This window comes from Ambystoma mexicanum, chromosome 2p (assembly GCF_040938575.1).
Source record: "Ambystoma mexicanum isolate Mex_15411 chromosome 2p, UKY_AmexF1_1, whole genome shotgun sequence".
In the NCBI taxonomy this organism is placed as follows: Eukaryota; Metazoa; Chordata; class Amphibia; order Caudata; family Ambystomatidae; genus Ambystoma; species Ambystoma mexicanum.
Window position 1 is genome coordinate 102,982,325 of NC_090923.1, and position 26,839 is coordinate 103,009,163.

General features: G+C 45.3%; 1 protein-coding gene across 2 annotated transcripts in view; it reads left to right on the forward strand.

The window, feature by feature from the left end:
* SLC26A6 (solute carrier family 26 member 6) overlaps positions 1-26,839 on the forward strand; it is a 453,283-nt gene that overhangs the window by 124,461 nt on the left and 301,983 nt on the right. The gene's annotated exons all lie outside the window — the stretch shown is intronic.

A 26,839-nucleotide genomic window follows, 5' to 3' on the forward strand; every position in this document is an offset into this window, starting at 1 on the left:
TATAAAAAACCAATGCCACCCCGCAATGCTTACGGTTGCCATGACAACCGTTTGTCAACAATATTGTCTAAATTAACTTTTTAGACACGCGTTGACACTAATCACACCCATAATTGATTGAGCTTTTTTTGTGCCCCCCGGATGGAGCAGAATCCATCATTTTGTTTCTCACTCGATCCTAGGGCCATTCCAAGATGGCTGATATATAAATACCTACAGGGACCTGGCAACAGCGTTACCAACGCTTTGCAGTCAGGCCCCTGCAGTCTCAACTGTGACACAGCAACCTGAGGAGCTCCAGCTCGTACTTTTTTGGCAGACAGGCTGCCCATGCTGCAACCCTCACAGGTACTTTAAAATAAACCCTGCACTTACTGCTATGTATATGAGACAGTTGTTACTAGGTAACCACACTCACCTTGAGCCATATATATGTTTTATCTGTGCAAGCCGTGTCTGTTTCCCACTGATACCACCCTTGATAAGCATTTTTCGACCTCCAGCGAGAGGTAAGATTTTTTTCCCTGCATATAATAAAAAACTTTTTTTCATACCTTTTTAAAAGGGGACATGTTTAGCTTCAACGTCCCTTTGCTTCTCTCGTTCTCTGTTATTTGCAACAGGACCATACAGAGACCAGCCCATGCGGCTAGCAGATCTCAAATTTAGCGCCTGTGAAATCTATTAACCCATAGGTAAGCTATGTGCTTTTTGATTTTACATCAACCACACGTGATTCATTCAAACTAAATAATTTTGGCTCAGACACCCCCCTGACTGTAGTCTCCTTCCCCTGTAGCACAGACGTCAATCTACACAGAACTCCGTCCTGATGAAGGCCGTGTTAAAGATGAGGCACACCTAGCCCACCTAGAAACGGCTGAAACACCTGGTGTAGACGCACTACTCCCCCCAAAACTACAGCACATTAATGCTGTTTACGCAAGAAAACATTTTTTTTGTACCTACCATTGTTCTATGTGTTTTCCACAAATGTTGACTTGAATATGTACACTGCAATATGTGAATTTCTTGGCAAATCCTAATAGGAGTCGGGTTTGTTACACACACACAATTTGGAGATTGTCCCAAAAAATGTTTTTTTGGCACTGTGTGTTGTAAATATATTTTTTTTGTCTGATTGTTCTGTTTTAGCAAACCATTTTGATGTCTTAATTTCTCTAAATGTTGGATTTATGTCTTTTTGCACACAACTTTAATATAAAAAAATGAGATTTATCTCTACAACATACTATTGAAGAGTGATTCCTTCCTTAGCAATGCAGATTTTGATAATACATGTGGAGGTGTTGTTCTGAGCCTAGCATCCTTGGACCTATTCATTTGTATCTTTTGTTTTCTTAGTTAACCCTCCTGGGTAGAATACGTTCCACACCAGGAGCCCTATTTTTTGATTCTGTGATTTAAGAAGCCCAAAACAGCTAAAACAAGTGAAGTTGAAGTGCCTTTCAAGCAATTCATCCAAAGACTATCCCGGTTTAATAAGTCAATGTAGTGTGCAGGGGTGTTGCTAGGGGGTGGACTAAGGGGGCTATAGCCCCTGGTCTTTTGGTTGTAGCCCTGGATAGAATCTCAGGAGCTACAACCGAAAGGCTAGCTAGCCTCCAGTCCCGACAGATCTGACATTAGTGTAGCCCCGGATCTTTTCCAGACCTAGCAACACCCCTGTAGTGCGAATTACTTCTGACTGTAAGGCCTGACTTGCTGACAGTTTGGGACAGATAAGCAGATGTTTCAGGGTTTCCATTTCATTAACATTCTTACAAAAGCAACAATGTGCTTCTTCAGGGGCAATTTCATTGCGTCTCACAAGGATTTCCTTGGTAGGATATAAGTTCCATCTGAATCGCAAGAGATTTGACCTTGACTTTGGACACAGAAAAATAGTTAACTAATGCGCCATGGTGCCTAGTTGTTTCTGTGCATGGCTTAGGTGCTTTAGAGTTGCAAATCCATGGCACTTGACCACAGTAGAGCACCGGTCATATTGCTATGGCACCCTCTTTACTTTTTCATTGTTATCTCTAAGGAGACATTAGTATGACCAAGGATGATCTAACAAGTTATCACAATAATCGGTAAAACCATTCATCACCCTTTCTGCTCTCATTACAGTCAAGGTGCCCGAACACCGAATTACATTTTTGTTATAGAATGCTAAGTATTTCCACATACCTTTAGCTTTAAGTGAGCTTAATCCCAACTCATATCAGATGGCAACAGAAGGAGTGGCATTGGGTATACCCATTGTTGGGGTATAACAGAGAGCCGGGGTTCACACTACACACTCGCCGTTCAGATCACCCAGAGCCCAACTAACTCTCCCCCGGTATACAGACGAAGGGCTTAGCCGAGGGAAAACTAGACTTTATTTTCCATAACAGCCAGGGATCATACAGGAAATAAGAAAGTCTCCAGCAATCACAGCTCCTGAGCCCATGTCAGGGGGCTTTTGTTGTGGTGTGGCGTCACAAATCAGGCCACTTCCCCAAAAAAACCTATGTGTTTACACGATTGGGTGGCTGGGGTGGTAGTGCCCATACCCGGCACCTAGAGAGGTTACCTAACTGGTCCTCACATGTTTACTTGAGCCTTCTCCAAAAACAATCTTATACATTGTTGCAAGGTCGCAGGATTACTATTGGCCCTTGCCCTTTGCCATCCACCCCTGGATTTCTGTTCCCTGATTGGCTGGAATGGGCCTCTTCAGGCCTGGAACCCATCTCTGTTCTCAGTGCTTAGTGTACCTTCTCAAGGTGATGAGAAAGACTATGGGCCTCATTACGACTTTGGAGGCAGCCATGGCGCTATTGGTGCCATGGCTGCCTCCAAAACCGTGTCCGGGTCCGGGTTCTCTGAATGGGGAATTACCGGGCCATTCCGAGTTTGGAGGGCGCGGTAATTCCCCTTCAGGGAACCTGGGCCCGGTCCTTCCCCATTCCCGTTGATCCCTTTTGTTGCCAATGTTTTCACTATTGTGCTTATTCCTTTGCAGGTGCGGTTTTGGAGGTGCCAGATGAAGAATTAGACTCCTCACTACAACGCTGCGCAGTATTCCTGCAGGTGAGTGTTAGCGCGAGAGCGCGGCAGCAAAATGTATTTAGAAATGGTTCTTTTTTGTGCGACTAACCTGATGCCTCTTTTTCTATTCTGCAGATGCGGTGTGACTCTGGAACGGCGATCGCGTGAACCGCTTTAATGGATTGCTAGAAGACTGGAGCCTCCGGGTGAGTATTAGCTCTCCCTTCTTGTGTTTCTTTCTGCAGATGCAGTGGTTCCCGAAAACAGCAGAAGAGAAGGCCTTTTCGGATGAACAGCTTCTCAGGAAAGGATACAACTGTTGTTCTTCTGCTTGTTCTCTCCTTTCCTTTTCTCCCACAGGTGCTGATGGTCCGTGGTTCCTGAGGTGTGGCTGAAGATCGGGTAAACTGGAGCTGAGCAGACACGGTGAGCATTACGCTGCAGGAGTGCAGAATAACGCAAAGCGTATTCTGTCCTTTGGGTGTGGTTTATATAGCCTTGAACAAGTAGTCCCAGGTAAAGTAGTCCCAAGCCCAGCCACACCCTGGAAGCTAGACTGTATGACTCAGTTCCTCCAGGTTCACTGAATCCTTGTTCACATGAGGAAATAATATGAACCTGGCACCAACGGCGCCAGGGCTGACTCCAGGAAGGCTTCAGACAACGTTTTGGGGCCTTAAAGGTCCCCATGGGAGCCTTCAACTGGGTAAGGCTGGTTTGATCCTGACGTCTGGAGGCATGCATCATGACAGTTATCTGGAATGATCAAGATGAGGGGGTTAGATGTTTATCGGTATGGACAGGGTTGAGGGGTCGGGCTGGGAGGCATGGTGGGCTCTGGCTTGGCAGGGGTGTAGGTCAAGGGTGCGCTGACAGATTAATGGAGATGGATGGCTGAGACCTGGTACTGTCTCAAGCTTTTCGCAGAGCGCATCCTTGAAATTGATACTAGGTATTTGTAATATTTGAAAGGACCGGGAACGGATGGACTTCTGTGGGAACCAGTTAAAATGGGTCTTTCACATAGAAACTGCACCACTGTTTGTGAATAGAATCTTTTCTCAGGTTTCTAATTGTTGAAATTGGCCCTTTGTGAGACACGTGTTTCGGCACTTCATGTGCCTTTTTCAAATCAGGGCTATATCTGTGACAGTATACGTTACATTGTCACACATTCCTTTCTCTTCTTCTTAACATGTCCCCATAGGGTTTCGTCTTCATATTCGTCCTTTCTGCCGTATGTCCAGGGTTTAATCCCTCCTGAAAAGTATCTGATACCTGGTCCCACGCGTCAGCTCTACCATGTCTCGTCGGATGATGTGTTGTCTCTCCCTTGATGGGTGGCCTCCCTCCATGTGATCCTCCCTCACATAGCTCCACCAGGGCCAGGATCAGGTAGCATATGCCATCCCGTTGGGCACACGGGGAGAGGTCAGCGCTAGAAAAGGAGTGATGACACCATCAGATTCATCACAATACTGTAAGTTAACTTTGGTATTACTTTGCCTATGTAAAACCTAACTAAGGGACTCAACGAAAATGTACAATATTTGTTCTTGATAAACTTCATCTGGCTAATGAGAACCTCAGCTCTGTGCTGATAATATGCAGCAATATACCACTTACCAGGGTTACCGATTATAAGAAATCCCAAATACATTTGATTATCCACTCCTTCCAGGTGTGTGTCCCATTAACATTCCGCTGAAAACCTGTTTTCCTCTTACTTGCTGTGAGTGTCAAAATCTAGCCATGTTGGCCTCCAATTCCCCACCATTGGTTTAGCTTAAACCAAACTTGATTACGGCTAACTAGGTCAAAGACCAAAGATAAGTCAACTGTGGCCACATAAATTACCTCATATCTTTTGGACTATGCCAGCTCTTCACAACATCTTTTGACAAACCCATTAATGTTTGTACCATGAATCCTGCGAAATTGCCTATCGGACCTACCGAGTCTGCCCGTCTCTACTGCCCAGGCTTCCAGATGTTGAAGGAGCAGGTACGCAAAAATGTTGCAGTGATTAATCTAAGATCGTGATTGGGCAGTAGTTCTTCGGGTCAGACCTCAGTCCCTTCTTAAAAATGGGGATAATATAGGAAGTGTTCCAGGAGGAGGGGAATCGACCCTGCTGTTTAATATCTCAAAAAAGAAGTGTCAGGGTTACTGCCCAAGTGAGGGGATCGCCCTTGAATAATCTGTTAGATACATTATTCGGACCCAGGGCCCGAGAGGTACTGGCTTTCATATTTAACTCATAAACCACCTCCTGATTAATTTCAATATCCTCAAAGTTAGTGAATAACTCAACCCAAGGGCATTCAATTAGGGAGCTCAAAGTGTCATACAACGTCTCAAAGTGAGATACCCAATCTACCTCCATATTAATTTATGATTCTTACTGGCCAGCATCCAAAGAATTGAGTATCCTTCAAATGTTTCCAGCATCTTTAGTTTTGAGGCATTCAACCATGGCTGCAGCATCATTTTGCAGGAGCCTAGTCCATTGCCTCCTAGTCCCATTTTAAAACGTTTCCTTACTTTTCCTTACTCTACAAATTCAGCTTCTTTAAACGCCTAATTGCTAGTGTAATATTTTTTTTCCTCTCTGCTAATTTTGGATCATTGAGCATGTTCTTATTTTTGGCATCCCATTGAATTAACCATGAGCTTATTCCCTCCCAATATGTCACGCAAAGTTTGCGATATTAAACAATCAAAATGGTCTATATTAAACAAATCCAATTTCCAATCATAGTTTGTAACTCCCATAATGTTGGACATTCTAATATTAAACTGATTTACGGCACCCTTGGTCCAGGAAATTCTATTTTTCCCTGCATTGCATCAAGGGAGATGATCTCAATTAATCTTTGCCCATGATGACCTACTTGGGTCAGAAGTGTGGAAGAACTAACAAGTTACGTGGGCCAACTTCCAAATGTTTAGCTACATGAAGATCAAAGAGACATTGCAACATATTGTGGTAGCTCCAAGGAGTTTGAACGACCAGCATTTCTTTACATCTATTATGAAGATATTGATCGAAAAAACGTAATCCAGCACTGACTGAGCCTTCCCTCTTTGCCAAGTGGGGCACTCCTGCACGCCCCCGGAACCGCTCAAATCAATGTAAACAAGCCTAGTGAACATGGACATGAGTACCATTTAGCCCCATGAATATCTTTCTTACTACCTACCCTACCAATCGGAAAGTACGTCAGGCTTTTCACATGCTCGTCTTCTGGAGGGTGTGTGAAGTTTAAGTCCCCCACCACTAGTACTTGTATTTTACCATTTTGATTTGTTCAGCTCACAATATGAGAGATAAGTCTACCTAGGAACTTGTCTAATCGACAATCTTCCATGCGCCAGTAGGTATTAAAAAAGAGAAAGTAATGAACCCTCCCTTGCACTGATATAGAAAATTCAGCCGCTCATGCACACTGTTGGATGTCCCACTCCTTGATTCCAGTTATACCGAAACCAGCGTTAATCATTGTTAACAATCCTCCTGATGGTCGACTTCGATCATCTTTAATGGCCACCGACAAGCAGGTTGTGAATCCATCCAGCCATGGGCGCTTCAATAACCATACTTCCTGTAAACATATAATATTGTGTTTATGAAAAGTTGAGCCGATCTCCGGACTAGTGAGAAGGTGTATGTGCCTGCTAGAGTTCCAAGAGACCAAATCAAAAGAGATTGTATTACTGACGCTTATTCGAACAGGTAGGTAGGTCTTCTGCTTTCGTTTTGCAGGGCCCGTGCCAGCAATAACCAATCCCTCACCTTCTTACCCGGAGCAAAGGTTTCCCACACTAATTGTACATCTGTAGTTCACTTGCCACTATTATTAACTGAAATTAAAATCTCCTTTCCCACATCTAAACCCCATACACCTATAGCGTTTTTCCCCATAACAAACTTTCAGGGCTTAAATGTCGTAATATAAAAGCCTAATTGCCTCAGTGGAAGAGATTCTCTTAAAATAGCGTCTCACCCGATGTCCAGTGTGACTAAGTAAGTATGGGCAGGATCAATGAAGACCACTCTGTCTATGGGCCTCATTCCGAGTTTGGAGGCAGCCATGGCGCTATTAGCGCCATGGCTGCCTCCAAAACTGTGTCCGGGTCCGGTCTGGTTGACTGGGGCCTTACCGGGACATTCCGACCTGTGCAGGCCCCGTAAATCCCCATTCAACTAACCATTCCCCATTCCCCATTCCCATTTGAGCCCCCATAAGGCTCAGTGGGAATGAGGAAGGTGCTAATTACGGGCCCGCGAATAGCAGGCCTGTAATTAGCGCCCTGGTCTCTTAGCGGGACCCGTAAAGGACGTGTGGTCAGACCACACGTTCTTTGCGGCTCCCGCTAAGGGACCTCGGAATTGGGTGGTAAGGGTTTAATGACACCAGTCTCCTTACCGGTGACCGTTAACCCTTACCACCCAACTCGGAATGAGGCCCTATGTCTTTGGTTCAAATGGGCCGTAAATTAGGCACCTCAGAGAATAAAGAAAGGATGTTGGATCTATTTAAAAGAAGCCGATGATCTTCTTCAAAAACATTCTCAAGCAGCAGTCTGTGCAGGCGCATTTGAGCACTGTTCTGCTTGTTAGTTCTTCCACACTTCTGACCCAGTGAGGTCGCCATGGGCAAGGATTCTTCGCGGTCATCTCCCTTTATGCAATACCCCTCTGTGCCCCTCAAGATGCTGAACATCGTTGATCTATCAAATCTTGTTTGCTCCTCCACCCTCTGGCCCAGTTTGGGACTAAAGGTTTGCATTCTCTCATGAATAGAGGCAATGAAAGTGAGATGTGCACCTGTTGTTTCTCTTTCTGAGCTAAATTGAGTATTACTTCGTAGCCCACACAGCTGATTAATTTCACTAGAGGGCTTGGGCAGGTAGAAATCTGCACCATCGGTTTGCACAGCCGAACAAACTGTTACTTTATCCATACAAGGAATCTTAACAAGCAACCTCTTCTCAGAGACTTAATTCTCACGTTGGGTCACAACGGACTCAGATTCTGCAGACGGAGATTTAAAGGCCTTAGCTGGCCATTTGATTCCCTGTCAACCAGGGGACCCCTCACCGAACGGACATTCTTCCCCCTCAGAAAAACTATCTATGACAATTTTAGTCATGGCACCCTTGGTAGCCACTGGGGGTTGCGAGTGCGTTTCTTTTATTTTGCTAGGGGCTCTTGTATGGTGAGATTCCTCAGGAACCTTCCAGAAGATCTCTTGTAGGTATTTCTGGTTTTCACATTTTTTGATGTCCTTTCTGGCTGTCTTGAAATGCTTTTATGCTTTTGCTGAGTATTTTTGCATGCAAGGTTCTGGGTTTCTCCCAATACTTCTGAGCTATCTGTGGAGATGCTACTTCTTTTTCGTCCCGATTTCTCTCTGGGGATTTGCCAGAGATTATGATAATCTCATCCAATTCCTTGTCCTTTCCAGGGCATTCCTGGATCACATGACTTAAGTTTTGTGACAGACGTACTGAATTTTGTAATTTTGTGAAAGTTCTGAGTTCTCTGAGGGTGGAGTTAAATGAAGCAGCGGCTTTAAGTTGGCCTCTTTCGATGCATTTCCCCGTGTACTCTGGATGGAGCTGAGAAGGATTGTATGCATCCGCACTTCAAATTTTATGTTGAACCCAGAGGTCCTTTAAGACGGGGTAACAGTATCTCAGATGGATGGAGATCCAGATCTTACTCATACATCAATAACCAGACTGACTCAGGATGTGAAAACAGAGAGTACAACGGGCATCGACGGACGCGTACAGCATTCTCACTCAAGAGTTCCTCCAAACATTTCATGAAAAAACACAACTTTATACTAAGAATTGGTCATAAGTGATGTCATACTACATGGCAAAAAAAGAAAACCTAGTAGGGGATGTGATAGGCTTAAAGGGAATATCTAAGTATACTCTCTATAAGGTTGAGGATCGTGATTGGGTCTCTAAGGTCCGGTGGACAACTAAGCCCACCCCAAGTGCAAGTCATCTTCCGTGTCAACAAAATAAACAACATTCTATTGGCTTCTCAAAGTATAGGGCTCCTTCCTACATGGGCCTCTATGATTGGTTGGCACGCTTGTACCCCTCTGGAACAGTCCACTCTCTAGCAGCATGCAAGCTGGTACCCCAGGTCATGGGGGGTTGGCCTGGCCATGCTTCCCCACCCAATTAGCCTAACATCCATCATCACCCCTGTGGTCTGCCATTTAATTACTGCATTCGAATTCGGCCTTGCAAAGGCTCACTGTGCCTGAGAATAAAAGGGAGTGAAGCCATGGCCTTATCTTCTGGTCTCAGTGTAGCTCGCCCCAAAGTCTATTTTCATCTGACCATGTGACTAGAGACCACGTTTTGAGCTCCGTCGTTGTATTTAATACTATTAAATTAAGAAAACCTGGCACTTCTAGTGTTTTTCCATTATACCTCAAACAGCAGCTCAGTTTGCTTCTCACCGTTCATTGTATCTTCTCGAGTAGATAACCAGGCTATTGGCGGCCCTGACTCTTGAAAATGGCCCAGACAAGCCTTCTCAAATCTTCCTTTGCCGTTAGCTGTTTTATTTTGCTGATTCCAGCCTTTCATTCACAGGATCTAAGTTTGCTAAAAATCCATCGTGGAACATCCAGATTCTAAACATTCCTAAATATATATTGGTGGCACCACCTGCAGTCTATTCACTACGTAGCCAGCCTCATGATTACTTCATCTACTTGCGTTACTGCATCTATACATTTATGAAATGGTTTTGCATTTTCTTCAGTGCTTCTTTGCACGTACAATCTTAATTTCGCTCCCGAAATGTTGCTTAATTTGCTACTTCGCCATCAGATTCTATAAGGTCTATAATCTTTCTTCATTGGCATCTCTCCTGGGTGCGCCATTTCTGAATCATGTGACGTCACCAGTCTTCTCTATCATTCATTTTCACTCTTCTTTCGGAACTTCCTTCAGAAGACTGTCCTTTCTTTGAGGATACATGTAGGGTTTTCTCAATGGATACCTTGTTTCAAGGACTCTTTGTGGTATAGGTACTATTATTGGCTTCTGGCTGCCAACATATAGGCAGAATGGGGGCGGGACTTCCGGTAGAGGTACTTGGCTCCTCCTCTACAATGTCCTCATACAGTGAGACAAACATTGATGGCGCGTAATTAAGAGCAATTAGAGCTGTCGGAGCATTATAATTATGTTCCGTGTCTGTCAGCTTAGTAGAGGATGTGCGCCTCTTGTAATGTTGAAATCGAGGCGTGGAGACATACGATGTAAGGGTAAGATCACTTCCATCGACATCAACGGAAGGTGTATTAATGCTCCTTTCATCAATACGGCCCCGCCAACCCTTCATGCACAGCCAATGTTCTGAGCACCTCCTCGTCCATCACAGGTGGCACAGGTAAGTCATGGGTGTCCGTAAGTCAGACCGCGTTCCCTCCCTAGTCCATAATCCACAATCACATACAGCAGAATAAAATTAACTTATTTATGCATCGTTAACTTTAGCAACCTGTTTCTGATTCTGCAAGAGAGCAGCGGCATTCAGACCACCGACGCCTTTACCTGAAGACTAGGTAACGGAAGCTCCTTTGCCATTTCAAACATTTGTTCTGTAATTGTCTTACGTGAGGTTTATTAAAGCGTAAATGTCTCTGAAGCCCGCAATAACACGAGTTTGACACTCAATCACTGCTTAATTTGTGGGTGAATTTGCCAGGGCTCAGCCCTGGTACTTATCGTCTCAGACTCTAATTGATTATGAAGTGGTGATAGCCAGAGCATCCATCAACCCCAATGAGCCGTAGCTCTAGTTTAACTCCAGATGTGTCCACACTGTGGAGAGCAGCTGTGGGTGGTGGCAGGAATGGTGGGGAACATCCCGCCCAGTGGGGGGTGGCAGCAATGGTGGGGAACAGCCCGCCAAGTGGGTGATGGCAGCAATGGTGGGGAATGGCCCGCCCAGTGGGTGGTGGCAGCAATGGTAGGGAACGCCCACCCAGTGGGTGGTGGCAGCAATGGTGAGGAACGGCCAGCCCAGAGGGTGGTGGCAGCGATAGTGGGGAACGGCCTGCCCAGTGGGTGGTGGCAGCAATGGTAGGGAACGGCCCGCCCAGTGGGTGGTGGCAGCAATGGTAGGGAACGGCCAGCCCAGAGGGTGGTGGCTGCGATAGTGGAGCAGATCCCGCCCAGTGGGGGGTGGCAGCAATGGTGGGGAACAGCCCGCCCAGTGGGTGATGGCAGCAATGGTGTGGAATGGCCCGCCCAGAGGGTGGTGGCAGCAATGGTGGGGAACGGCCTGCCCAGTGGGTGGTGGCAGCGATGGTAGGGAACGGCCCGCCCGTTGGTTGATGGCAGGAATGGTGGGGAACGGCTAGCCCAGTGGGTGATGGCAGCAATGGCGGGGAACGGCCAGCCCAGAGGGTGGTGGCAGCGATAGTGGGAAACGGCCTGCCCAGTGGGAGGTGGCAGCAATGGTAGGGAACGGCCCGCCCAGTGGGTGGTGGCAGCAATGGTGGGGAACGGCCCGCCCAGTGGGTGTTGGAAGCGATGGTAGGGAACAGCCCGCACAGTGTGTTGTGGCAGCAATGGTGGGGAACGGCCTGCCAAGTGGGTGGTGGCAGCAATGGTGGGGAACAGCCCGCCCAGTGAGTGGTGGCAGCAATGGTAGGGAACGCCCACCCAGTGGGTGGTGGCAGCAATGGTGAGGAACGGCACGCCCAGTGGGTGGTGGCAGCAATGGTGGGGAACGGCCCACCCAGTGTCACAAGCGTACTAGAAAATAATTGGGCCCTGCCACTTATTTTCTTACAAATTAAGCGCTGCACTCACTCATTAATGCACTTGAAGAAACGTTTCAACAGACTACTACATTGTATGATTGAAACAATAGTTTTACTAAGCGTGCCACTGCGGACTTCGCATATACCAAACCTCCCACAGATTCCTCACGATGATTTCTCTGGAATCCAGGAAGAATCGGCCGGAGAGGGATACAAAGCGGTATAGGGAAGGTTCTTAAACACGCCAGACCGCCAAACGGATCACTTAGCGACTTACTTGCAACGGGTTTAATGACGATTGGACTCTGCAAGGCTATTGGAAGCAAGTGCTATGAAGCACAACGTGTTGTGGTGAGTGCTAGTCTCATGTACATTGAGTGTGTGTGTAAGAGCGTAACCCGTTGGTTAAAATAGGCCCGGTCGACTGGACACAAAAACGTGTATTCCGGTTCGGCGCTCTGTAGTACAGCCCCAATACAGCCATCAACACCACTTCTAATATTCGCTGGGTGGCGCTGTTGCACCAGGCGAGTCTTTCGTCAGAATTCAACTGCTTCGTCTGGGGAGAGACATTCCTGCAAGAATAGTTCTAACAATGTTGTCCATGTGCTTATTTTACTGATCATTGGGGGGGGGGGGGCTCCGGGGACAGAGGGAGGGTCCTCTGTTTAAGAGCAATATTTGTACATGTTTTCTCGTCTGAAATGGCCAGTTCACCATCTCATCTCCCAGCTATTTTTACACCCCCTCATCACGAGTTGAGCGCTATTGCCTGGGTTGCTATTAGCCCTACCGCCAAACCCCGCGGCACTATTAGCGCCGGATCACGGGTTTGGCAGAACGGTTGGTTCCCATTCCCCAGTGGGCCCATTTGGGAATTCCCCATTCCCCATTGGGGAATTTTTGCGCTATTACTGCCGGCGGTATTAGCGCCTGTGGTAATAACGCCGAAAATTGGCAAAATCGCAGCTCAGAGCTGGGGGCAAATTTGCCAAGCCCATGATCTGGCGGACCCTTAAATGCGGCAGTAATAGCGCTACCGCCGTATTTAAGGGTTACCACCAGACTCGTAATGAGGCCTTCTGTGGGCAAGAGTTCACTAGCAGGCGCATCCTTACTGGAGCCATTCCAGCTGTTGCTGACAGCAGCGAGTCCAGAGAAAAAACCCAGACATCTTAAAGGAGTGGTGTAGGGGTGCTGTGTTTTTATGGTTAAAAGGAGAATGAAAGCTTGAAAGCATGGTGACCGGCCGGTTGTTTGGATACATACTATTGTCATTGGTATCTTGAAAGCATGTTGCCATCACAAAGAGGGCGCATTGACCATATGGTATGCGAGGAATACAAATAAGTGTGTGGGTGTGGGGCGGGTGGGGGTGTAGGGGTTATGACTGACCATGCAAAGGGCAAGAGCACCAGGCTGTAGGGTCTTCAACGGTGTTAGGTATTTTACATGTTTTGCTCATGATGATTGGCTGTGCATACAAATGTGTAGGCTCAGCAGCACTGCCAGCGCGCACAATTAAACGTTGCCTTTGTGCTCACAGAAGAAACAAATCATGGTTTTAATCTGAATGGGCCAAGTGATATTGGCAAAAATGGTAATTGACTTTTCACTATATCTCTTGGCACGTTCCTTAGAGCATTTTCTACAATATCTTAGACTGCATCACTTAGATCAGGAGCAAAAGTAACTTAGACCTCCGCCAGTTCACCTCTACTACTGCCAAATCAGACGGCCTGTTTTTTATGCATTCACTTATTAACATCTATCTGAAAAAACATTGCGGGATAAAAAACGGTTTGCCATAACTTTATGCGTTGAAAGGGTGAATCAAACCACGATCACCTTGCCCCATTAGACTGGAGCGCTCCTAGACTTGTGTCCCGTCCACTGGACTACCAGTGCGATGGGAAGGATGGGCACTTGAATGCTTATGTGTTTGTAAGTGCTTCTAGGCCAGATCAGCTGCTTCAATGTCTCGGGAGGATAGCTCAGCGGCAACGTGCTCGCCTTGGAAGCAAGAGGACATGGAGCAACACAGGTTCGATCCCCGGGTCCGTGCTTAGAAACCTCTGGGTATTAAGCGTGTTATAAATAGCCTATCATATGAATGGTTCCAGGGTTAAGGGTATACTGATCGCATTCACTGGAGCCTGTGCGTAGTTACTATTAGGTTGCATACATGGTGAAACACTGTTTGCCATGAATGTAAAAGCTCAGGACTGGTCCATTGACCTAAATGAACACAGGGAATAAATCATAAAAATACACCCCATAGATACAATTCTCTCAGGATGTCTGTGCATTGGGGACTTGGCAGGCGGACATCCCCATATGCCCCCCAAGACTCAGCTTTCCCTCTTCTTCTAAAATTCTCCAATGCATCAGGATTTGAGGAAAGGAAAAAGATCTCTTAAAACGAGAAGCAGGCTGTTGCAGCCAATTAATGACACTGACATCCCAAGGCTCGTCCAAATATACGTGGTTATTGATAGGGTAAGTTTTGGGGGAAATGAATTGGGCATTACGCCCTGTGTGCATTATGCATTAGTGTACTAAATATTCAAGCCTTTTCTCACAGACATATTTGCCAAATTTGAAGATATGTGGTCAATCTTATAGTCACAAAATCCTATTTGTTCCATTCTCCTTTATCATAGGGTTTTCAAAAGAGTGCAATAGGAGTATAATGGGTTGCCCATCCTGGAATTATAAACTTCTACAAGTACTACATTTTAAAAATAGCCCTTTTACGATCTTAGTTGAATTAAATGATTTCTCTTTTAGTAACTGTTTGTGCCAGAAGATACACACGACTTTGTCTCTGAAAACGTCCATACCTGTTGGACAGGGTTGCATTCTTAAAACCAGTTATCTGTTTCTTCTGTGAGTAATGATTCATTCTGCCTGCCAGCCACTGATAGATTGTTAGCGCTGCTGAAACCCACAAATTTGTTGCAGTATAATTTGACTGTCAGAACCCTAGCATCCCTCGCAGAGCCCATCTCTGTCATTGTTGAATTATTGCTCACAGACTATCCATGTCCCACTTACCACCCCAATATGGAAAATTCACCCTCAGGGTGATAGCAATTTTCCTGCAGGAAACACGTGATGTCAATATATATCTCCAAATAACTTCTCCTTGGACAATGGGCCTCATTACACGGATGGCGGAGAACCATGGCGCTATTAGCGCCATGGTTCATGCCGGTAAAATACTGGCACCGCCTTGGCGGAAAGGGGAATTACCGCCCCATTCCAAGGTTGGCGGGCGGTGATTCCCCCTTCCACCATTGCCCTTCCCCATTCCCATTTATGCCCCATAGGGCTCAATGGGAATGGGGAAGGCGCTAATTACGGTACCGCAAATTGCGGTACCGTAATTAGCTCCCTCGGTCCCTTTGCGGATTGGTTTTTAACGCCTGCAAAAAGCAGGGGTTAAATCCCCCAACCCGCAAAGGGACCTCGTAGTAAGGCGGTAAGGATTTACCGGTACCGGTATTTTACAGGTACCGGTAAATCCTTACCGCCATCCGTGTAATGAGACCCAATGCCTCCATTGCTGCTCCTCTCATCCTGCTTTTAACCATAAGAAAACACAGCACCGGTTGCAGGCTGGCAGCGTTCGGGACCAGTGAAGAGGAACTCCGGCGAGGTGAAAGCAAGCAATGTGAAGCAGGACCAGAGGGGATACGGTCCTGCAGAGTTGCACTGCTTCTGCCAGCAAAGGACTCAGAAGCCAACACGGGAACCAAACGAAACTCTGCCAAGAAGGGGAAGGTTACCCCATGAAAACAACTCGCAGCAGCCGCACAGTGAACCTGTGAGTCAGCCTATGCAAGTGTGGGGCCCCGGGACATGCAAACATGTTAAAGAGCGTTTGGAAAGCACTTTTAAATACTGACCAAGTAGAACTGAAACAAAAGGGCAAATATGGAACAATTCTCCTGATATGAGATGTCAGTTGGGGGAAACCTGGAACCAGCATTGCTATAAGCCGCAAGACATTGTAAGAGAAACATAGAGGCAAAAGTTGTACAATTCTCCTGGCATGAGATGTCATTTGGAGGAAACCCAGAACAAGCATTGCCAAGAGCCAAGAGACATTGAAAGAAAGGTTGACAGACAAAGCTTAAACAAACCCTCATATATGGAATGTCAGTATGGAGAAAATTGGTACAAGTAATAACTGAAGTCAACAAAGTTGTGTTATTGGAGAATTACAATTCTGTGATACTTAAAAGTAATGCGAATGTTGCAGAGAGACCTGATAAGAGCATCAGGTAGTGAATCTTTTCGGGACAAAAAGATACCTGTCAGGAGAGTACACCAGGGGATCTGTGTGAGCCAAAATGGGGATATTTCTGGCAGGAGAGTAAACCAGGATATCAAGAGTTTTCAGTTGAGAAGTGTCAGAATCCTGGTAGTTGAACTCAAAATGTAGTCAAAGTTTTCTTCTTACCAATGTACCCCTCTGAATGAAACACACATGCAGAGGAAACACTTAATCGGAAGATGGAACACCGCAGGAAACCCAGGAACTGTAATAGAACAAAGAACAAATCACTAGGAAATAAGGATTTGATACAATAATAATAGAAATGTAAGGTGCAGTGGCTAACCTGTGTATGATAAGGAATCCTCTTTAGGTGAGTGATGTTGATCTCTATGGATTAGGAAATATCCATCTGTTATGCAGTTCCAGATAATACCTATGAAACAGACCACACTGCTATAACGTGGGCATGATACAAGGAATGTAGTATGTGATGCACAGAGAGGAAAACTTACCATATGATAAAGGGTTGGTTGGAAGTCCAGAAAATGCACCCAGTGTAGTTCACCAAACCGTCCCTAACCAAAACAGCATGAGGACGCCTAAGACGGTTAGTGGTGAAGTCTCCAGTTCCAGGTAAACGCCTGTCACGACGAAACAAGGACGCCTAATGAGAATAAGCACCAGGGGTGGAAATCTCTAGTCTGTGCGCCGGGTATGGCAAGAAACACACATGGGATGCAAGAAGAGATGTTTTCCGTGGACACGTCGAGTTGGTTTGGAGTTGAGATTACTGGATGCAAGACAGGTAAATGTAGGTAGTTCAAGGGTGTGGTCTGAGTCGAGTTTGTGCGGTTACAGGAAAAGAACTGTTAAGCAAGAAAAGCCAAGTTCATAAAGTGTTTAAAAATCAATTTTCCGTGTGGGCATATACAATGAAAGAATTGCCAGGAATGAAGCTTGTCAGTGAGCTTTCCAAGTTCATTCTTTGTGCGGGCATAAACAATGAGAGCTTCAGCAGGAATTAAGCAGGTCAGTGAGCATTTCAGGTTCGTTCTTCGTTATTGACAAGATTCAAGATGCTGGAGGGTTTAGACAAGAGAGTAGCGTGGACGTAATCAATGATCTGGATACAAAGCAAAACAAGAGTAGCGCAAGAGATAAGCCATGATTTTTTGCAAAATCAGAAACGGCGTCTCAGGGAACCCGGAAGCTTAAGTAGCAGCGGGTGTGCAAATGACGCCACAATCGCCATGGAAACCTCCCTGCCACTCTAAAACTCGAGGAGAACCATCTCCGGTTCCGGAAGCACCTCATGGCCATCCCCTTTGCTTCTGCCTTCGCTCCCACTCTCCCTTGCTGATTTGTTCTCTCCTGGCACTGTGCCCCTGGTCACCCTGTGTCCTCCGGGCCCAGGTACCTGCTCACAATGCCACCCTTCCCCACTGCTCCTGGGCCACCCCTTGCACTGGGGTCTGTATCTGTACCCATACATTCCCCCTTTGTTCTTCCTGCACTTATCAGACTTACCCTGTCTGCTGCCTTAAACCTAGCACTTGCCACTTGCTGGCTGCACTACCACTGTTGACTCTTTATTTATTTTATCATAATTATCCCATCTCTTTATCATGAGCCTTAGCCCTACGTAAGTGATAGGAGATTTTATCCCGTATCTTAGTCAGGTCGCGGACACAAGCATCAGCAGCCGGACTGGTTGGTGTGAGCACAGGGTGCAGAGGGGGAGTCTGGGGATGTCTGCTATACATAGCGAAGAAGGGAGAAGTGCCTGTGGATGTTTGTATTGAATTATCATAGGCGAACTCTGCCATGGCTAGGACCGACAACCAGGTATCTTGATGTTGAAAGACAAGACAACACAGGAACTGTTCGAGCATAGCATTCAAATGTTCAGTTTGGCCATCCGTTTGAGGGTGATATGCACTCGAGAACCATTCATCAATACCCAAGGAATGTGTGATAGCCTTCCAAAAATGAGAAGTGAATTGGGACCCACTATCAGAAACAATAATGTGTGGTAGAACAAAGAACCTGAAAACATGCCAAGACAGGGTGCAGTAAGAAAAGCCTTACAAGGAACAAACAAGGCCATTTTGGTAAAGGAATCAATCACCACCCATATAGTATCATAGCAGTGGTTTTCAGGTAATTCAACTATGAAATCCATAGATAACATGACCCATGGTTGTTCCGAGATGGGTAAAGGGTGCAAGAGTCCCATGGATTTAGTAGAAGCATTCTTGCATTGGAAGCAAATAGCACATGACGTGATGCATTCGGGTACGTCCTTGCTCATGGATGGCCACCAGCACCAGCGACGTAATAAGTCCAGTGTTTTTCTTCCCCCAGTGTGTGCTCTAAACATGGAATCATGACACCACTGTATGGCGATTCTGTGAGAGGAACTGTCAGGAAGGTATATCAAACCCTGTTGATGCAGAAGGCCCCGGACCACCTCCAAATCGTTGTCCTTAACCTCTTGTGGATGCAAACGTGCCCATTCCAACAATGAAGTAAGCAAAGGAGGTTGCTTGGTGCAGGCACAACCAACTTGATGAGGGAGTAGGAGGGGATTGCCATTATCGGCACGAGTAGAAGCACCATAGATGCAAGACAATGCATCTGCTTTCGAGTGTCTTGAACCAGGTCGATAAGTGATTTCCAAATGATACATTGAAAAAAACTCATGCCAACAAGCATGGTGGGATGTGGTACATTTCACCGATTTTAAGGCCAATAGATTTTGATGAACCGTGTAAACTTGTACCTGAAGGGCGGTTCCCAGGAGATGATGTCTCCATACATGAAAAGCATCTCGTACTGCCAATAATTCTTTCTTAGTGATAGTGTAATTGGCTGCATAGGATGTCAGTTTTCTGGAGTCAGTATCCCCACATTTCTGAGACAGGATAGCACCCACGGCCACATCAGAAGCATCCGCCTCAACGACATAAGGTAAGGCAGGATTCGGGTGTAGTAGAACAGGGGCTGTCGTAAAGGCAGCTTTCAGTATGTCAAATGCTTTCTGGGCTGCCCGGTCCCAAATTAAAGTTTTCTTAGAACTCGTAAGGGATGTCAAAGGGGCACTATACTTGAAAAAGACTTGATAAAGCGTCAATAGAAATTTGCAAAACCGAGAAATGATTGCACATTTTTCAAGTTAGTCGGTGCAGGCCATTCTAGAATAGCCTTGACCTTAGACATGCTCATCTGAATTCCCCTGTCAGTGATATCGTAGCCCAGGAATTCCACTTTGGTAACATGACAAATGCACTTTTCCAATTTAGCATACAGACTATTGACCCAGAGACGTTGCAAGACCTTAGATACATGAATGACATGGGTTTCGTACATGGGAGAATACATAAGGATGTCATTGAGGTATACCACAAGATAATTATCCAGCATGTCTCTGAACACGTCATTTATGAAGTGTTGAAAAGTGGCGGGGCTTTGCATAGGCCGAATGACATCACGCAGTATTCAAACAACCCATACCTTGTCTTGTATGCGGTTTTCCATTTGTCACCTTGATGCATTCTGACCAGATTATAGGCTCACTTCAAGTCTAGTTTCGTAAATATCTTGGAGGAACCTAATAGATTTGGAAGAACGGATATCAATGGTATGGGATATTGGTTGCGAATAGTCACTGCATTGAGTGCACGGTAATCAATACAGGGACAGAGGTCCCCTCCTTCTTTGGAACAAAGAACATGGGAGAGGCCACTGAGGCGCGATAAGGGCGTATAAAGCCTGTACTCAAAGCTTTGTCAATGTACTCCTTCAATATAGCATCCTCTGTCACCGTCAAGGAGTAGATACGACCTGTAGGGATTTTAGCCCCAGGTTCTAAATGGGGCAATCATAAGGCCTATGTGGAGGCAATATGTCAGCCCCTTTGGCGTCAAAAACATCCCAAAAAGCCTGGTATTACTTAGGCAAGGAAACAGAAGTGAGTGCTCCTATGGAAGGAGCAACACTCAATAAAGGCCGACAAGGGTTCTTAGTCAAGGTCGTCAACCCCACACAATGGTTTTTGCAATACTCTGACGAGAAGTATACCTCCCCAGCTTTCCAATCGATAATTGGGTTGTGCAATTTTAACCAAGGTAACCCCAGAAATAAATGTATACTGAGGTGCGGCTATAACATCATACTGTATGGACTCAGCATATCCTGTATCTGTGGTCATATCTAGATACACTGTGTGTTCTGTAACCAGACAGCAACATGCTACCGTCCACGGCATTAACAAGCTCAGGATGTTCTTTTGAAAACACAGGAATGCTGTTTTCACTGGCATATGAATGATCAACATATTTCCCGGTAGCACCAGAGTCCATCACTGCTTCTCCGTCCCAAGAGGAACCAGACGAAAGCTGAAAAGTAGCCCTAATCATTAGAGGGTTTGCTAAAACAGAGTCCAGGTACATGGAACTCGGCAGCTGGACTCATCCACTACCGAGTTTTCGCGTTTCCCGACTTCTTAGGTTTCTTTGTGCATGCCTTCAACAGATGTTCCGAGGAACCACAATAGAAGCATAGATTAGAGGTTCGTCGTCTTTCTCTTTCTTCAGGGGTTAATGGCCCTCTAACAGTGCCGATTTGCATTGGTTCTACATTACCAATAGTAGTAGTTGATGGAGTAACAGAAATGGGTAAAGGACCCCTTTTACTCCCTTCCTTTCTGCCCTTCTGGTATCAATCTGAAGCACGAGATCCAATAATTCATGAAAGGCAGTTCAGACCACAGAGTCTTTCAATGTTTCCGATAAGCCTTTATAAAATAAAGATGCCTTCTTATCCTCAGGCCAACCAGTCTAGGAAATGAGCTGGTTGAACTTGGCTATATAGGCGAGAAACGAGGTGTTGCCTTGTTGTAAACCTAATAATTCTAATTCCATGGCCTGCGTCTTGTACTGCGTATCAAAGACGCGACTCATAGCTTCCAGCAAGGCATCACAGTCAAAATGCAAACGGCTGGCTACCTGCCTCAAGTAAAGGGTTTGCCCATGCTGCAGCTTTTCCCCCCGAGATGGGATAACACAAAAGCCGCCTTAGTGGTAGAGTCGGGAAACGCATTAGGGCGGCACAAGAAGTGTAGCCTCCATTGAAAAAGGTGCAATATGCTTTAGGATCACTATGGAATCGTTCTGGGGGGGGCAAAGGAAATTGTGTTGTCATATAAACAGGAGGTGCTGCCTGTGGAGGCACAGGATCAGCAGAACTGGATGCCACAGCCGGAGGGGGGTTCCAAAGCCCCAGAGTGGGCGCTAGCCTGTAACTCATCTATTCGACCGTGCATGGAAGCATGGGCTGACGCCATGTCTCGACATAGTTCCACAACCATTTGCATAATGGTGGCCAGGGTTTCGGTGGTGTGCATTTGAGGCTTCTGATTATGTCAGAATCCTGGTAGTTGAACTCTAAGTGTAGTTGAAGAATTTTTCCTACCAATGTACCCCTCTGAATGAAACACACATGCAGAGGAATGAATTAATCGGAAAATAGAACACGGCACGAAACCCAGGAACTGTAATGGAACAAAGAACAAATCACTAGGATATAAGGATTTGATACAATAAGAATAGAAATGTAAGGTGCAGTGGCTAACCTGTGTATGATAAGGAATGCTCTCTAGGTGAGTGATGCTGATCTCTATAGATTAGGAAATATCCATCTGTTATTCATTTTCAGATAATACCTATGAAACAGACCACACTGCTATAACATGGGCTGGATACAAGGAATGCAGCATGAGATGCACAGAGAGGAAACTTTGATAAAGGGTTGGTTGGAAGTCCAGAAAATGCACCAAGTATATTTCACCAAACCGTTCCTAACCACGACGGCACGAGGACGCCTAAGACGGTTAGTGGTCAAGTCTCCAGTTCCAGGTAACCACCTGTCACATCAAAATGATGACGCCTAATGAGAATAAGCACCAGGGGTGGAAGTCTCTAGTCTGTGCGCTGGGTTTGGCAAGAAACACACATGGGATGCAAGAAGAGGTGTTTTCCGTGGACACTTCGAGTTGGTTTGGAGTTGAGATTACTGGATGCAAGATGGGTAAATGTAGGTAGTCCAAGTGTGTGGTCTGAGTCGAGTTTGTGTGGATTCAGGAAAAGAACTGTTAAGCAAGAAAAGCCAAGTTCAATAAGTGTTTAAAGATCCATTTCCTTGTGGGCATATCCAATGACAGAATCAGCAGGAATGAAGCGTGTCAGTGAGCTTTCCAAGTTCGTTCTTCGTGCGGGCAAAAACAATGACAGGTTCAGCAGGAATTAAGCAGGTCAGTAAGTGTTCCATGTTTGTTCTTCCTTAATGACAAGATGCAGGATACAGCAGGGTTTAGACAAGAGAGTAACATGGACATAATCAATGGGCCTCATTCCGAGTATGGCGGTAAGGGATAGCGGCCACCGGTAACGAGACCGGTGGCGGTGATCCCTTACCGCCATACTCCGAGTTCCCTTTGCGCCCTCGCCCTTAATGCCTGCTTTGAGCAGGTGTTAAAGTCGACGGCGCAAAGGGGCCTCCAAGCCAATAACGGTGACCGTAATGAACGGTCACCGTTATTTGCATCTTCCCCATTCCCATTGAGCCCTATGGGGGCTCATTTGAGAATGGGGAAGAGCCTTGGTGAATGGGGAAATACCGCCCGCCAACCTTGGAATGGGGCGGTAATTCCGCCATCCACCAAGGCGCTGCCGGTCCGGGTACGGCGTCAACCAAGGCGTTAATAGCGCCATTGGTTATCGCCGTACTCGGAATGAGGCCCAATGTCTTGATACAAAGCAAAACAAGAGTAGCGCAAGAGGTAAACCATGATTTTTTGCAAAATCAGAAGCGTCGTGTCAGGATACCCGGAAGCTTATGTAGCTCTCCCATGAACCTTCCTTACTCCGCCCCTCACGCTGCTCGCATTGCATCAGGTGTGGAAAGGATGCCACAATCGCCATGGAAACCCCAACAACGTCAGCCAAGAAATAAGATATTTTGGTGACACCTGGGAAGTTGGAAGATGTGATTGAATGCACATATGCCTAGATACCGGACGACATTACCTGAGAGTTCCTAAAGGTAACAAAGCCTGTTTATTAGGACGCTTTATGTGCGCAACCCACAAACTAATCCTGACAAGAAGTTTCTTGACGGGAGAGTGTACCACGAAACCCAATTTGTACTGGTGTGTGGAAGAGAAACATTGCCATTGCCATATTAAGTTTTTATTTCAATTGAACATTTTGTCAACCAGAGGCTCTGAAAAGATTTTAATAACTTTTGGAGAGGAGACATTTGTTTAACCATCCTGAAAAGTAGGAACGACTTATTCCAACCATTGTTGTGGGAAAGACATTCTGTTTTGCTATCCTGAAATACTAGGAGAGACTTCCTCTTTGTTATATTCCAACCAGGGTTGTGGAAGAGACATTTGTTTTTCATCCTGAGGAAAGTATGAGAGACATTTGCATTGCCTTTACGAGACTGGTGTTGAGACAGAACACGGTGAAGAATTTCCCAGAAATAATCCTGGGGAAGGGAACGTTTTGGTTGAAGTTATATGTTTAAATTCTTGCACGTTTCTATTGAATTGAATTTGTAAATATTTACCTTGCGCCTTTTGATTAGTGTGCGGGTCTGATTTAGTTTGGACACAAGGTCAGCCTACTTTAGTTTTAGGTTCATAGGAAGGGTCATTTGCTTTAGGATAGGGAAAGCTAGGGTTTTAGCCAAACCCCTTTCTGTTAATAAAATAGCTGATGTTCAGAACAGGACCACTTTGTGTCTGCCTCTCATTTCTGACCCATCACAGGTGGCTACGGCAAAACTGCACACTGACAAAGCGACTCTTGCTCAGAGAGAGAGAGAGAGAGGGAGACAAAGAGACAGAGACATAAAGTGAGATAGAGAGTGACAGAGGGAGGGCGAGGCAGAGAGGGAAAGGGGTGCAGCAAGAGAATGAGAGTTCCAAATTGGCATATAATATACAAGGTAGAGCAGGAATATTTTAAGTAATTATATTGCATAGTTTTATATTTTGTTTTTTAAAAATGTACACTCTATTCACTTGCATTGGTTTTGCCCAATAGCTAAATAGCTAAGTGTAACAAAACTCACACCAAAGCTTGTTTCAAAGCAATCACCTGAAGTCATCACGGCTGCCCCCTTCAGAGTATAGCGTTCCCTCAAGGAAATTTAAAGTCTCCTATTTGATTAGATCAAAATAGGAATTTCCCCACATCCCCTACCGCCTACACATTGGAGGGCTATCCTTGCACCACTACCCTATCTTCAAAATGCTCCTATTAATACATCCATGGGCTGGACTTCCCAGCTTCCTCAGTCCATAGCCTTCTCCTCATCCCCCCTCACACCATCTGCTCCCAAACTGTAATCAGTCATTTTATACACCGTCCGCTCTGTGCTACTTCCCACTCTGCTCTTCTACCCTTTCACTAGAGCTCCCTACCCCCTGCCATTAAGACAATAACCAATATTCGATAATGTGTTCTCTTTCGAAGGAGCCTCGGTTCTACTCCGTCAACTCACACCTCCCCACGATGGAAATATCTATATGTATGTGTGTGTATGTGTGTTTGTTGTAATTACTGCTGTGTTATTACTATGTAGTCTCTCTTACCCATATTACATTTGCCATTTCAACTTCCCCCACAGCCTGGCACAAGTTCCCCCATTGTACTGCCCCAAAGCAAGGAACCTGTTCTGAATTCGGCATTTCCCCGGGTAGCTAGAACTACTTAATGGGTGGTGGGCAACGTGGCCTTCCAGCATCTTGGTCTACGGCTTTCATGATCCCTCACCATTGACTATTATGCTGGCTAGGCCTAATGGGAAGTGTAGGCAAAACCATCCAGCAGGTTGCATGTTGCCACCAAGTGAAGGGCTTTCATGGCGACACGAAGGTGTGATATCCATGGGCTTGTGAGCCAGTCATGCGGGTCCTGCAGAGTTATCCTCTAGTCCTGGTGGTGCATTCCTAGCGCCCGGCTTTAGGCCCAGTTCCATTCCGCTGAATCCGGGTGCAGCTTCCGTTGACCTGTTCAGAAGATGATAGTGACGGCTCACGTCAAAGATGAAGGAAAAGAAAAATGGGATTATTGTGGCTGAACCCTGATAGCTCTGGCTTCACACACCACCAAATCAAGCCAATGGCTGGAGAAACTACTGAATTGTTCCTGCGTCCTCTTGAATGGGTCCAGAAAAATGGGTCACGACAGATTTATCTTGAAAACTGCACATACCGGAGGGTCCCTTCAAACCTCTCTGAGGCTCCGAAATACACTTCAGTTCAAAAACAGTAACAGACATATCTCAACCACCTAAACCACTCCCTTCAGAAACCTAAAGGGTATTTTGTGCACCAAACACTACCATAAAAAAACATGTGTTCTAGCACCTCGTTTCACTCATCTCGCAGATTTTTCTTGATTGTTCTCTTTGCACCACGAGGTCTACATCGAATCTGTGAGGGTTTTGGACGTCAATATCAAAAGGTATTTTGCATTGCATTTAACTGTCACTGGCATGCCTTTGCAGTGTGGTTCCTTGTTCTAAAGTGCAGTCTCTGCACAACCCGGGTAGCCACCAGAATGGACTCTACATGAATGGTATAAAAGGTTTGGTAGAACCTCTTTGTTGCTGCGCCTAAGGGCAAAACTTTTTTTCATTTCTTCTTTAATCAATGTATATAATGTGATTGCTACCTGGGTCTAATGGCTCTAAATCTATTCTTAATAAGGTTGCATTCATCCTCAAAATATTTAGATCTACGCAATTTCTTTTGGCTCTGATAAATTCAACAACTGGAAGATTGTCAACTGTATTGTGTCTGTATTGTGTCTGTGACAGATTGTTGCATGTTATCTGGTATTTACTTCTATACTTTTCCTATATGTTCGGCAGTCTAATTTGTTTTCATCTACAAAGATGTTTAGGTCAAGAGAGTTTATATTGTATTTCCAATAGTTGCTTCTAAATTCTATTACAAATGGTTCTGGCTTAGATCTTCTGGTTGTTGGGCCTGACCAGATAATGAAAATATATCGACACCAAATTTTAATGTTTCTCATATTTGGTGTTTTGTTCAACATTCGTTTGTTCAAAAAAACCATAAGGTTTGCTATTGATGGTACACAAGAAGAGCCCATGGCTATATCCTTTTTATGCTGGTAATATTCGCCATTGAAAAGAATCATGTTATTATTCAAAACAAAGTTCAAAAATTCTTTAAGCATTTCAAAGTGTAACAGGTAGCATGTGGATGTCTGAACAAAGAAAAAGTCTTATGTTTTAAGTGCTAGATCATGTTGAATTGCACTATATAAAGCTTTCACATCAATTCAATGTTTTATATTCTGACTGCCTGTAATAGTCTCTGCTTTATTTAGTGATAATAATTTCTGTGTATTGCAAATATCTTCTATGGTTAGACCACTAATTATTTTGGGTGCCTCCATATTGTTTATAGATTTTTGGTTTCTTTGAAAAATCCAGTTTTTAGTTTTAGTTTTGTGAAAAGCTTAAATGTGTCAATTTGTGATTCTATAAGGCCTCATTACGACCCAGGCGGTAACCATGGCGCTATTTGCGCCATGGTTGCCTCCAAAACCTTACCGATTCCGCCATGCTGAATGGAGCAATTACCGCCCCGTTCCAA